The sequence below is a fragment of the Eriocheir sinensis genome, unplaced genomic scaffold, assembly GCF_024679095.1.
Source record: "Eriocheir sinensis breed Jianghai 21 unplaced genomic scaffold, ASM2467909v1 Scaffold427, whole genome shotgun sequence".
In the NCBI taxonomy this organism is placed as follows: domain Eukaryota; kingdom Metazoa; phylum Arthropoda; class Malacostraca; order Decapoda; family Varunidae; genus Eriocheir; species Eriocheir sinensis.
The window spans coordinates 169046-179899 of record NW_026111751.1 but is presented as its reverse complement, the minus strand read 5'-3'; the positions used below and the strand labels follow the sequence as shown (position 1 = coordinate 179899).

Genomic DNA, 10854 nt, shown 5'->3' with positions numbered 1-10854 from the left:
GTGACGGAAGAAGAAGAAGCAGTGACGGAAGAAGAAGCAGCGACGGAAGAAGAAGAAGCAGTGACGGAAGAAGAAGCAGCGACTGAAGAAGAAGCAGCGACGGAAGAAGAAGAAACAGCGACGAAAGAAGAAGAAGCAGCGACGGAAGAAGAAGAAGCAGCGACGGAAGAAGAAGAAGCAGCGACGGAAGAAGAAGAAGCAGCGACGGAAGAAGAAGAAGCAGCGACGGAAGAAGAAGAAGAAGCGACGGAAGAAGAAGAAGAAGAAAGGACGGAAGAAGAAGTAGCGACGGAAGAAGAAGAAGCAGCGACGTAAGAAGAAGAAGCAGCGACGGAAGAAGAAGAAGCAGCGACGGAAGAAGAAGAAACAGCGACGGAAGAAGAAGAAGCAGCGACGGAAGAAGAAGAAACAGCGACGGAAGAAGAAGAAACAGCGACGGAAGAAGAAGAGGCAGCGACGGAAGAAGAAGCAGCGACGGAAGAAGAAGAAGTAGCGACGGAAGAAGAAGAAGAAGCAGCGACGGAAGAAGAAGAAACAGCGACGAAAGAAGAAGAAACAGCGACGGAAGAAGAAGAAGCAGCGACGGAAGAAGAAGAAACAGCGACGGAAGAAGAAGAAACAGCGACGGAAGAAGAAGAAACAGCGACGGAAGAAGAATAAACAGCGACGGAAGAAGAAGAAGAATCAGCGACGTAAGAAGAAGAAGCAGCGACGGAAGAAGAAGAAGCAGCGACGGAAGAAGAAGAAGCGACGGAAGAAGAAGAAGACGGAAGAAGAAGAAACAGAGACGGAAGAAGAAGAAGCGTCGGAAGAAGAAGAAGCAGTGACAGAAGAAGAAGAAACAGCGACCCAAGAAGAAGAAGAAGGACGGAAGAAGAAGAAGCGACGGAAGAAGAAGCAGCGACGGAAGAAGAAGAAGAAGTGACGGAAGAAGAAGAAGAAGGACGGAAGACGAAGAAACAGCGACGGAAGAAGAAGAAACAGCGACGGAAGAAGAAGAAACAGCGACGGAAGAAGAAGAAGAAGGACGGAAGAAGAAGAAGAAAGGACGGAAGAAGAAGAAACAGCGACGGAAGAAGAAGAAACAGCGAAAGAAGAAGAAGAAGCGACGGAAGAAGAAGAAACAGCGACGGAAGAAGAAGAAGCAGCGACGGAAGAAGAAACAGCGACGGAAGAAGAAGAAACAGTGACGGAAGAAGAAGAACCAGCGACGGAAGAAGAAGAATCAGCGACGGAAGAAGAATAAGTAGCGACGGAAGAAGAAGAAGCAGCGACGGAAGAAGAAGAAACAGCGACTGAAGACGAATAAACAGCGACGGAAGAAGAAGAAGCGACGGAAGAAGAAGAAGAAACAGCGACGGAAGAAGAAGAAACAGCGACGGAAGAAGAAGAAGCAGCGACGGAAGAAGAAGAAGAAAGGACGGAAGAAGAAGAAGAAGCGACGGAAGAAGAAGAAACAGCGACGGAAGAAGAAGAAACAGCGACGGAAGAAGAAGAAACAGACGAAGAAGAAGAAGCAGGACGGAAGAAGAAGAAACAGCGACGGAAGAAGAAGAAACAGCGACGGAAGAAGAAGAAGCAGCGACGGAAGAAGAAACAGCGACGGAAGAAGAAGAAGAAGCTACGGAAGAAGAAGAAGAAGAAGACGGAAGAAGAAGAAACAGCGACGGAAGAAGAAGAAACAGCGACGGAAGAAGAAGAAAAAGCGACGGAAGAAGAAGAAACAGCGACGGAAGAAGAAGAAACAGAAGCGACGGAATAAGAAGAAACAGCGACGGAAGAAGAAAAAACAGCGACGGAAGAAGAAGAAACAGTGACGGAAAAAGAAGAAACAGCGACGGAAGAAGAAACAGGGACGGAAGAAGAAGAAACAGCGACTGACGAAGAAGAACCAGCGACGCAAGAAGAAGAAGAAAGGACGGAAGAAGAAGAAGCAGCGACGGAAGAAGAAGAAGAAACAGCGACGGAAGAAGAAGAAGAAAGGACGGAAGAAGAAGAAGCGACGGAAGAAGAAGCAGCGACGGAAGAAGAAGAACCAGCGACGGAAGAAGAAGAAACAGCGACGGAAGAAGAAGAAGCAGCGACGGAAGAAGAAGAAACAGCGACGGAAGAAGAAGAAACAGCGACGGAAGAAGAAGAAGCGACGGAAGAAAAAGAAGAAGCAGCGCCGGAAGAAGAAGAAGAAGCGACGGAAGAAGAAGAAGAAGCGACGGAAGAAGAAGAAGCAGCGACGGAAGAATAAGAGGAAGCGACGGAAGAAGAAGAAACAGTGACGGAAGAAGAAGAAACAGTGACGGAAGAAGAAGAAACAGCGACGGAAGAATAAGAAACAGCGACGGAAGAAGAAGAAACAGCGACGGAAGAAGAAGAAACAGCGACGGAAGAAGAAGAAACAGCGACGGAAGAAGAAGAAGCAGCGACGGAAGAAGAAGAAGAAGCGACGGAAGAAGAAGAAACAGCGACGGAAGAAGAAGAAACAGCGACGGAAGAAGAAACAGCGACGGAAGAAGAAGAAACAGCGACGGAAGAAGAAAAAGCAACGACGGAAGAAGAAGAAACAGCGACGGAAGAAGAAGAAACAGCGACGGAAGAAGAAGAAACAGCGACGGAAGAAGAAGAAACAGCGACGGAAGAAGAAGAAGCAGTGACGGAAGATGAAGAGACAGCGACGGAAGAAGAAGAAGGACGGAAGAAGAAGAAACAGCGACGGAAGAAGAAGAAACAGCGACGGAAGAAGAAGAAACAGCGACGGAAAAAGAAGAAGAAAGGACGGAAGAAGAAGAAACAGCGACGGAAGAAGAAGAAGCAGGACGGAAGAAGAAGAAACAGCGACGGAAGAAGAAGAAACAGACGGAAGAAGAAGAAGAAGGACGGAAGAAGAAGAAACAGCGACGGAAGAAGAAGAAACAGCGACGGAAGAAGAAGAAACAGCGACGGAAGAAGAAGAAACAGCGACGGAAGAAGAAGCAGCGACGGAAGAAGAAGAAACAGCGACGGAAGAAGAAGAAACAGCGACGGAAGAAGAAGAAACAGCGACGGAAGAAGAAGAAACAGCGACGGAAGAAGAAGAAGCAGCGACGGAAGAAGAAGCAGAGCGACGGAAGAAGAAGAAGCAGCGACGGAAGAAGAAGAAACAGCGACGGAAGAAGAAGAAGCAGCGACGGAAGAAGAAGAAGCAGCGACGGAAGAAGAAGAAACAGCGACGGAAGAAGAAGAAACAGCGACGGAAGAAGAAGAAGCAGCGACGGAAGAAGAAGCAGCGACGGAAGAAGAAGAAGCAGCGACGGAAGAAGAAGAAGTAGCGACGGAAGAAGAAGAAGAAGCAGCACCGGAAGAAGAAGAAACAGCGACGAAAGAAGAAGAAACAGCGACGGAAGAAGAAGAAACAGCGACGGAAGAAGAAGAAACAGCGACGGAAGAAGAAGAAGCAGCGACGGAAGAAGAAGAAGTAGCGACGGAAGAAGAAGAAACAGCGACGGAAGAAGAAGAACCAGCGACGGAAGAAGAAGATGCATCGACGAAAGAAGAAGCAGCGACGGAAGAAGAAGAAACAGCGACGGAAGAAGAAGAAACAGCGACGGAAGAAGAAACAGCGACGGAAGAAGAAGAAACAGCGACGGAAGAAGAAGAAACAGCGACGGAAGAAGAAGAAACAGCGACGGAAGAAGAAGAAACAGCGACGGAAGAAGAAGAAGAAGCGACGGAAGAAGAAGAAACAGCGACGGAAGAAGAAGAAACAGCGACGGAAGAAGAAGAAACAGCGACGGAAGAAGAAGAAACAGCGACGGAAGAAGAAAAAGCAACGACGGAAGAAGAAGAAACAGTGACGGAAGAAGAAGAAACAGCGACGGAAGAAGAAACAGCGACGGAAGAAGAAGAAGCAGCGACGGAAGAAGAAGAAACAGCGACGGAAGAAGAAGAAACAGCGACGGAAGAAGAAGAAACAGCGACGGAAGAAGAAAAAGCAACGACGGAAGAAGAAGAAACAGCGACGGAAGAAGAAGAAACAGCGACGGAAGAAGAAGAAACAGCGACGGAAGAAGAAGAAACAGCGACGGAAGAAGAAGAAGCAGCGACGGAAGAAGAAGAAGCAGCGACGGAAGAAGAAGAAGAAGCGACGGAAGAAGAAGAAACAGAGACGGAAGAAGAAGAAAGGACGGAAGAAGAAGAAGCAGCGACGAAGAAGAAGAAGGACGGAAGAAGAAGAAGAAAGGACGGAAGAAGAAGAAGAAACAGCGACGGAAGAAGAAGAAACAGCGACGGAAGAAGAAGAAACAGCGACGGAAGAAGAAGAAGCAGCGACGGAAGAAGAAGAAGCAACGACGGAAGAAGAAGAAACAGCGACGGAAGAAGAAGAAACAGCGACGGAAGAAGAAGAAACAGCGACGGAAGAAGAAGAAACAAAGACGGAAGAAGAAGAAGAAGCGACGGAAGAAGAAGAAACAAAGGACGGAAGAAGAAGAAGCAGCGACGGAAGAAGAAGAAACATCGACGGAAGAAGAAGAAACAGCGACGGAAGAAGAAGAAGCAGCGACGGAAGAAGAAGAAACAGCGACGGAAGAAGAAGAAACAGGGACGGAAGAAGAAGCAGCGACGGAAGAAGAAGCAGCGACGAAAGAAGAAGCAGCGACGGAAGAAGAAGAAACAGCGACGAAAGAAGAAGAAGCAGCGACGGAAGAAGAAGAAACAGCGACGGAAGAAGAAGAAACAGCGACGGAAGAAGAAGAAACAGCGACGGAAGAAGAAGAAGCAGCAACGGAAGAAGAAGAAACAGCGACGGAAGAAGAAGAAACAGCGACGGAAGAAGAAGAAACAGCGACGGAAGAAGAAGAAGCAGCGACGGAAGAAGCAATAAAATCTCTATTTAAAGTGTCTATCCAAGATTCTGTGACTCCGATGATGTGATAATGGTTTGTAGCTGCGAGGACTTCTAAGTCTTCAAATTTGTTACGTAGGCTGCGAACGTTTACATAGCAATCTTTAATGTGATTCGAGTCGGGTGTTTTGCGGATTGAATACTCCCTTACGGTGGAGCTGCTGGTGTTCTCGCCTCCGCGTTTTTTGGCTTTCGAAGAGCCACTTTGTCACAGAGCAGCCTCCCGAAACGGGCTGCTCCAACAGGGTTTAAGTGGATGCCATCAGGAAGGAACAAGTCTGAATCGTAGTAAAAATTGTTCCACAAGTTAGCGAACTGGACGTTTTCTTGTGAGCAAGTGACTGAAGTCTGTTATTTGAGCTGTAGGCCTTACTGTAAAAGCTAGATTCGGAACCGACCCTCGGGAGGATTCCTGAGATTATGATGTTACTGGCATCCGTTTTACATTTATACTGCTTGATCATGCGGCGGTATTTCTCAAGCAGCTCCTCAGAACGGGTTGTCTTTACGTCATTTGTCCCCGCGTGAATGACAAAGAAGGTGTTTCGGTCGGCATTTCTCGTTTGTTAAGTTGGTCCTGATGTTTGAGCCAAGTAACACAGGTAAACACATGCCAGCGCTTGGACCGGGTGAAGTAGTGAAGGTTTGTTAAGTTGGTCCTGATGTTTGAGCCAGGTAACACAGGTAAACACATGCCAGCGCTGGGACCCCAGTGAAGTAATGAAGGTTTATTAGTTTCCTTCAACCTCCAGGAAATGTACGTCATGAATTTACCAGGAAGAGTTATTATGATACACTTGTCATGGCACAAAACTGAACTACACACACACACACACACACACACAAACATATTCAGTGATTTAGGTACTAGGCCATGGGACCACGGCCTCTAAGGACAAAAGGAAAGCTGATCGATTGCTTGTGCCTGTTGTTAATTGTTTCTCCTTTTATGCTGTGCCAAACGGTCATTGGAAGAAAAAAAAAGAATAAATAAATAAAGTTACGTAACGAACGTCACAAATTTCAAAATGAAGGGCTGAGCTAAATGAAAAGAAAAAAGGGACGGAAAACGAAATGTTTACTGAAAAAAAATGGTGCAAAACGAAAGTCCAAAAGCTAAATAGAACGAAAAGAGGGATGCAAAGTGAAAGGCTAAGACCTAGATGAAAAGAAAAGAGGAATGCAAAAGAAAGGCTAAAAGCTAAAGGAAAAGAAAAGAAGAGGGGTGCAAAACGAAAGGCTAAAAGTTAAAAGGAAAAGAAGAAAAAAAGAATACATAACGAAACCCCGAAAGCCATATAAAAATAAAAGTCACCAAGAGCGCAAAGTGAAAAGTTTAAAGAAATTAAATAAAAAGAGGGATGCCAACAGCATCTAGTGTTCCCAGGCAGTCACCCATCCAAGTACTATCCAGACCCAACGTCGCTTAACTTCGCTGATCGGACGAGAAGCGGTGTTTTCAACGTGCTGTGGCCGTTGACGAGAAAGGAGAATTGGCTTTGATCTTTGAGGCAGGTAACACAGGTAAAAACGTGCCAGCGCTTGGATCGCATGAATTAGTGAACGTTTATAAAGTTGGTCCTGATTTTTTGAGCCAGGTGACACAGGTAAACACATGCCAGAGCTTGGACCGGGTGAAGTAGTGAAGGTTTGTTAAGTTGGTCCTGATGTTTGAGCCAGGTAACACAGGTAAACACATGCCAGCGCATGGACCGGGCGAAGTAGTGAGGGGGTGGTTAGTTGGTCCTGATGTTTGAGCCAGGTAACACAGGTAAACACATGCCAGCGCATGGACCGGGCGAAGTAGTGAAGGTTTGTTAAGTTGGTCCTGATGTTTGAGCCAGGTAACACAGGTAAACACATGCCAGCGCTTGGACCGGGCGAAGTAGTGAAGGTTTGTTAAGTTGGTCGTGATGTTTGAGCCAGGTGACACAGGTAAACGCCAGCGCTTGGACCGGGTGAGGTAGTGAAGGTTTGTTAAGTTGCTCCTTATGTTTTAGCCAGGTAACACAGGTAAACACATGCCAGCGCTTCGACCGGGTGAAGTAAAAATAAATAAATTAATCAGTAAATAAATAAAGTTACGTAACCAGGGTCAAAATTTTCAAAACGAAAGGCTGAGCTAAATCAAAAGAAAAAAAAGGACGGAAAACGAAATGCTTAAGGAAAAAAATTGGTGATAAACGAAAGTCCAAAAGCTAAATAAAACGAAAACAGGGATGCAAAGCGAAAGGCTAAGACCTACATGAAAAGAAAAGAGGAATGCAAAATAAAGGCTGATAACTAAATAAAAAGAAAAGAAGAGGGGTGCAAAACGAAAGAAAAAAAAAATATAACACATAACGAAAGGCCGAAAGCTATATGAAAAGAAAAGAGTCACCAGGACCGCAAAGTGAAAAGTTAAGAGAAACTAAATAAAAAGAGGGATGCCAACAACATCTGGTGTTCCCAGGCGGAACACCCATCCAAGTAATATACAGACCCAACGTCGCTTAACTTCGCTGATCGGACGAGAATCGGTGTTTTCAACATGGTGTGGCCGTTGGCGAGAAAGGTGAACTGGCTTTCATCTTTGAGGCAGGTAACACAGGTAAATACATGCCAGCGCTTGGACCGGGTGAAGTAGTGAAGGTTTGTTAAGTTGGTCGTGATGTTTGAGCCAGGTAACACAGGTAAACGCCAGCGCTTGGACCGGGTGAAGTAGTGAAGGTTTGTTAAGTTGCTCCTTATGTTTGAGTCAAGTAACACAGGTAAACACATGCCAGCGCTGGGACCCCGGTGAAGTAAAAATAAATTAATTAATCAATAAATATATAAAGTTACGTAGCCAGCGTCAAAATTTTCAAAACGAAAGGCTGAGCTAAATGAAAAGAAAAAAAAAGGGACGGAAAACGAAATGCTTACGGAAAAAAATTGGTGCAAAACGAAAGTCCAAAAGCTAAATAAAACGAAAACAGGGATGCAAAGCCAAAGGCTAAGTCCTACATGAAAAGAAAAGAGGAATGCAAAAGAAAGGCTGATAACTAAATAAAAAGAAAAGATGAGGGGTGCAAAACGAAAGAAAAAAAAATATAAAACATAACGAAAGGCCGAAAGCTATATGAAAAGAAAAGAGTCACCAGGACCGCAAAGTGAAAAATTAAGAGAAAGTAAATAAAAAGAGGGATGCCAACAGCATCTGGTGTTCCAAGGCGGTCACCCATCCAAGTACTATCCAGACCCAACGTCGCTTAACATCGCTGATCGGACGAGAAGCGGTGTTTTCAACGTGGTGTGGCCGTTGACGAGAAAGGTGAACTGGCTTTCATCTTTGAGGCAGGTAACACAGGTAAATACATGCCAGCGCTAGTACCGGGTGAAGTATTGAAGGTTTCTTAAGTTGGTCCTGATGTTTGAGCCAGGTAACACAGGTAAACACATGCCAGCGCTTGGACCGGGTGAAGTAGTGAAGGTTTGTTAAGTTGGTCCTGATGTTTGAGCCAGGTAACACAGGTAAACACATGCCAGCGCTTGGACCGGGTGAAGTAGTGAAGGTTTGTTAAGTTGGTCCTGATGTTTGAGCCAGGTAAGACAGGTAAACACATGCCAGCGCTTGGACCGGGTGAAGTAGTGAAGGTTTGTTAAGTTGGTCCTGATGTTTGAGCCAGGTGACACAGGTAAACATATGCCAGCGCTTGGATCGGATGAATTAGTGAACGTTTGTTAAGTTGGTCCTGATGTTTGAGCCAGGTAACACAGGTAAACACGTGCCACGCTTGGACCGGGTAAAGTAGTGAAGGTTTGTTAAGTTGGTCCTGATGTTTGAGCCAGGTAACACAGGTAAACACATGAAAGCGCTTGGACCGGGTGAAGTAGTGAAGGTTTGTTAAGTTGGTCCTGATGTTTGAGCCAGGTAACACAGGTAAACACATGACAGCGCTGGGACCCCGGTGAGGTAACGAAGGTTTGTTAGTTTCCTTCAACCTCCAGGAAATGTACGTCATGAATTTACCAGGAAGAGCTATTGTGATACACTTTTCATGGCACAAAACTGAACTACACACACACACACACACACACACACACACACACACACACACACACACACACACACACACACACACACACACACACACACACACACACACACACACAAACACAAACACACACACACACACAAACTTATTCTGTGATTTAGGGAGTAATTAGGCCATGGGACCACGGCCTCAAAGGACTAAGGAAAGCTAATAGATTGCTTGTGCCTGTTGTTAATTGTTTCTCCTTGTATGCTGTGCCAAACGGTCATTGGAAGAAAAAAAAAGAATAAATAAAAAAAAGTTACGTAACCAGCGTCAAAATTCTCAAAACGAAAGGCTGAGCTAAATGAAAAGAAAAAAAAGGGACGGAAAACGAAATGCTTAAGGAAAAGAAATGGTGCAAAACGAAAGTCCAAAAGCTAAATAAAACGAAAACAGGGATGCAAAGCGAAAGGCTAAGACCTAGATGAAAAGAAAAGAGGAATGCAAAAGAAAGGCTAAAAGCTAAGTGAAAAGAAAAGAAGAGGGGTGCAAAACGAAAGGTGAACTGGCTTTCATCTTTAAGGCAGGTAACACAGGTAAACACATGCCAGCGCTTGGACCGGGTGAAGTAGTGAAGGTTTCTTAAGTTGTGAGAAGTAATTTCCAAGCTCCAGTCGCGTGTGAATGATTTGAGCGAGGTGATGCGCGGGAAGGAAAAACATGTATCGTATTTTTCAAGTTATCAACGCGGCAGTACATGTTTCTTGGGGAAATTAGAGCACTGTTATTAAGTCCATATTAGTGGTAATCTAAAAAGCATTGTCCTTTCGTCGAGTCTGTACGTGAAGTGAAGGCAAGACTCGTGGTAAATACGCATATCTTTTAAGGAATAACGGAAACCATTAGTTAAATTAAAATCGCAGTATTTTCTTAATTAATAGGTGGACGTTAATGAAAGCAAAGACTACGCTAAATATAAAAGAAGCAGCGGGTAAACATTTAAGGAGTTAGATTATACCGTTAAACCATTTTCTCAGCATTAATATACCAAGTTGAATGGTGTCGCTATTATGTAAGAACCTTCTCCACTCTGGTCGGTTTTTCTCTATATGTTTTCTTGATGCTTTCGTCTCTTCTGTCTTCTTTTGTTCAATCCATCCAAGTCTTGCCCTCAGTTTCCCTGTCTTTCTTTTATACCGTACTACCGTCCTCTTTACTTAGGTTCATGCACACTCCTCTTCACATAATCAGTCAACCTCTTCCTGTCTCTCTTCTTCCCGTCCGTGTCCTGTACTTCCGTCCTCATTACTTAGGTTCATGCACACTAATTTTTACATAATCAATCCATCTCTTCCTGTCTCTCTTCTTTCCGTCTGTGTCCTATACTGCCGTCCTCATTACTTAGGTTCATGCACACTCCTCTTTACATAACTAATCCATCTCTTCCTGTCTCTTCTTCCCGTCTATGTCCTGTACTTCCGTCCTCAGTACTTAGGTTCATGCACACTCCTTTTTACATAATCAATCCACCTCTTCCTGTCTCTCTTCTTCCCGTCTATGTCCTGTACTTCCGTCCTCAGTACTCGTCGTCCTACACACTCCCCTTTTCCCCTCATAGCGTGCCAATACTTCTTCACATGAGCGTTAATTTTATGCTCCGGTCGCCTGTAGCAGCGTGAGTCGCGATTTATGAGCGCAAGAACTGTGCTACTTAATGCGACGTACATTAAAAGGAAGACAGTGCTGGTCCGTTTTGGGAGAATAAGAATGATTACTTTGGGCTACGTCCTTGTGTTGAGGGGACGCTTGTAATACATGTAATCAATGGAAAATAAATAAATAAAAATAATATATATATTTTTTTTTTACGTCGCGGCCTATAGCGCCGGTAGGCTTTTTCCCGGTGGGGCCTGATGATCGGCCCAAGGCTTCTTCCCGGTGGGTCCTGATGGTCGGCCCAGCCTGTTCTAGCGCAGGCGA

The 10854-nt window shown here is 45.0% G+C and overlaps 2 non-coding genes and 1 pseudogene across 2 annotated transcripts; all 3 read right to left on the bottom strand.

Moving 5' to 3' along the window:
• Positions 1-6238: 6238 nt before the first annotated feature.
• On the bottom strand, positions 6239-6357 carry LOC126992251 (5S ribosomal RNA). The gene has a single exon (XR_007746387.1). It is a non-coding gene; the product is annotated as a 5S ribosomal RNA (ribosomal RNA).
• Positions 6358-7303: 946 nt separating this feature from the next.
• LOC126992252 (5S ribosomal RNA) lies at positions 7304-7423 on the bottom strand (annotated as a pseudogene).
• A 619-nt stretch (positions 7424-8042) lies between these two features.
• On the bottom strand, positions 8043-8161 carry LOC126992250 (5S ribosomal RNA). The gene has a single exon (XR_007746386.1). It is a non-coding gene; the product is annotated as a 5S ribosomal RNA (ribosomal RNA).
• Positions 8162-10854: the final 2693 nt, after the last annotated feature.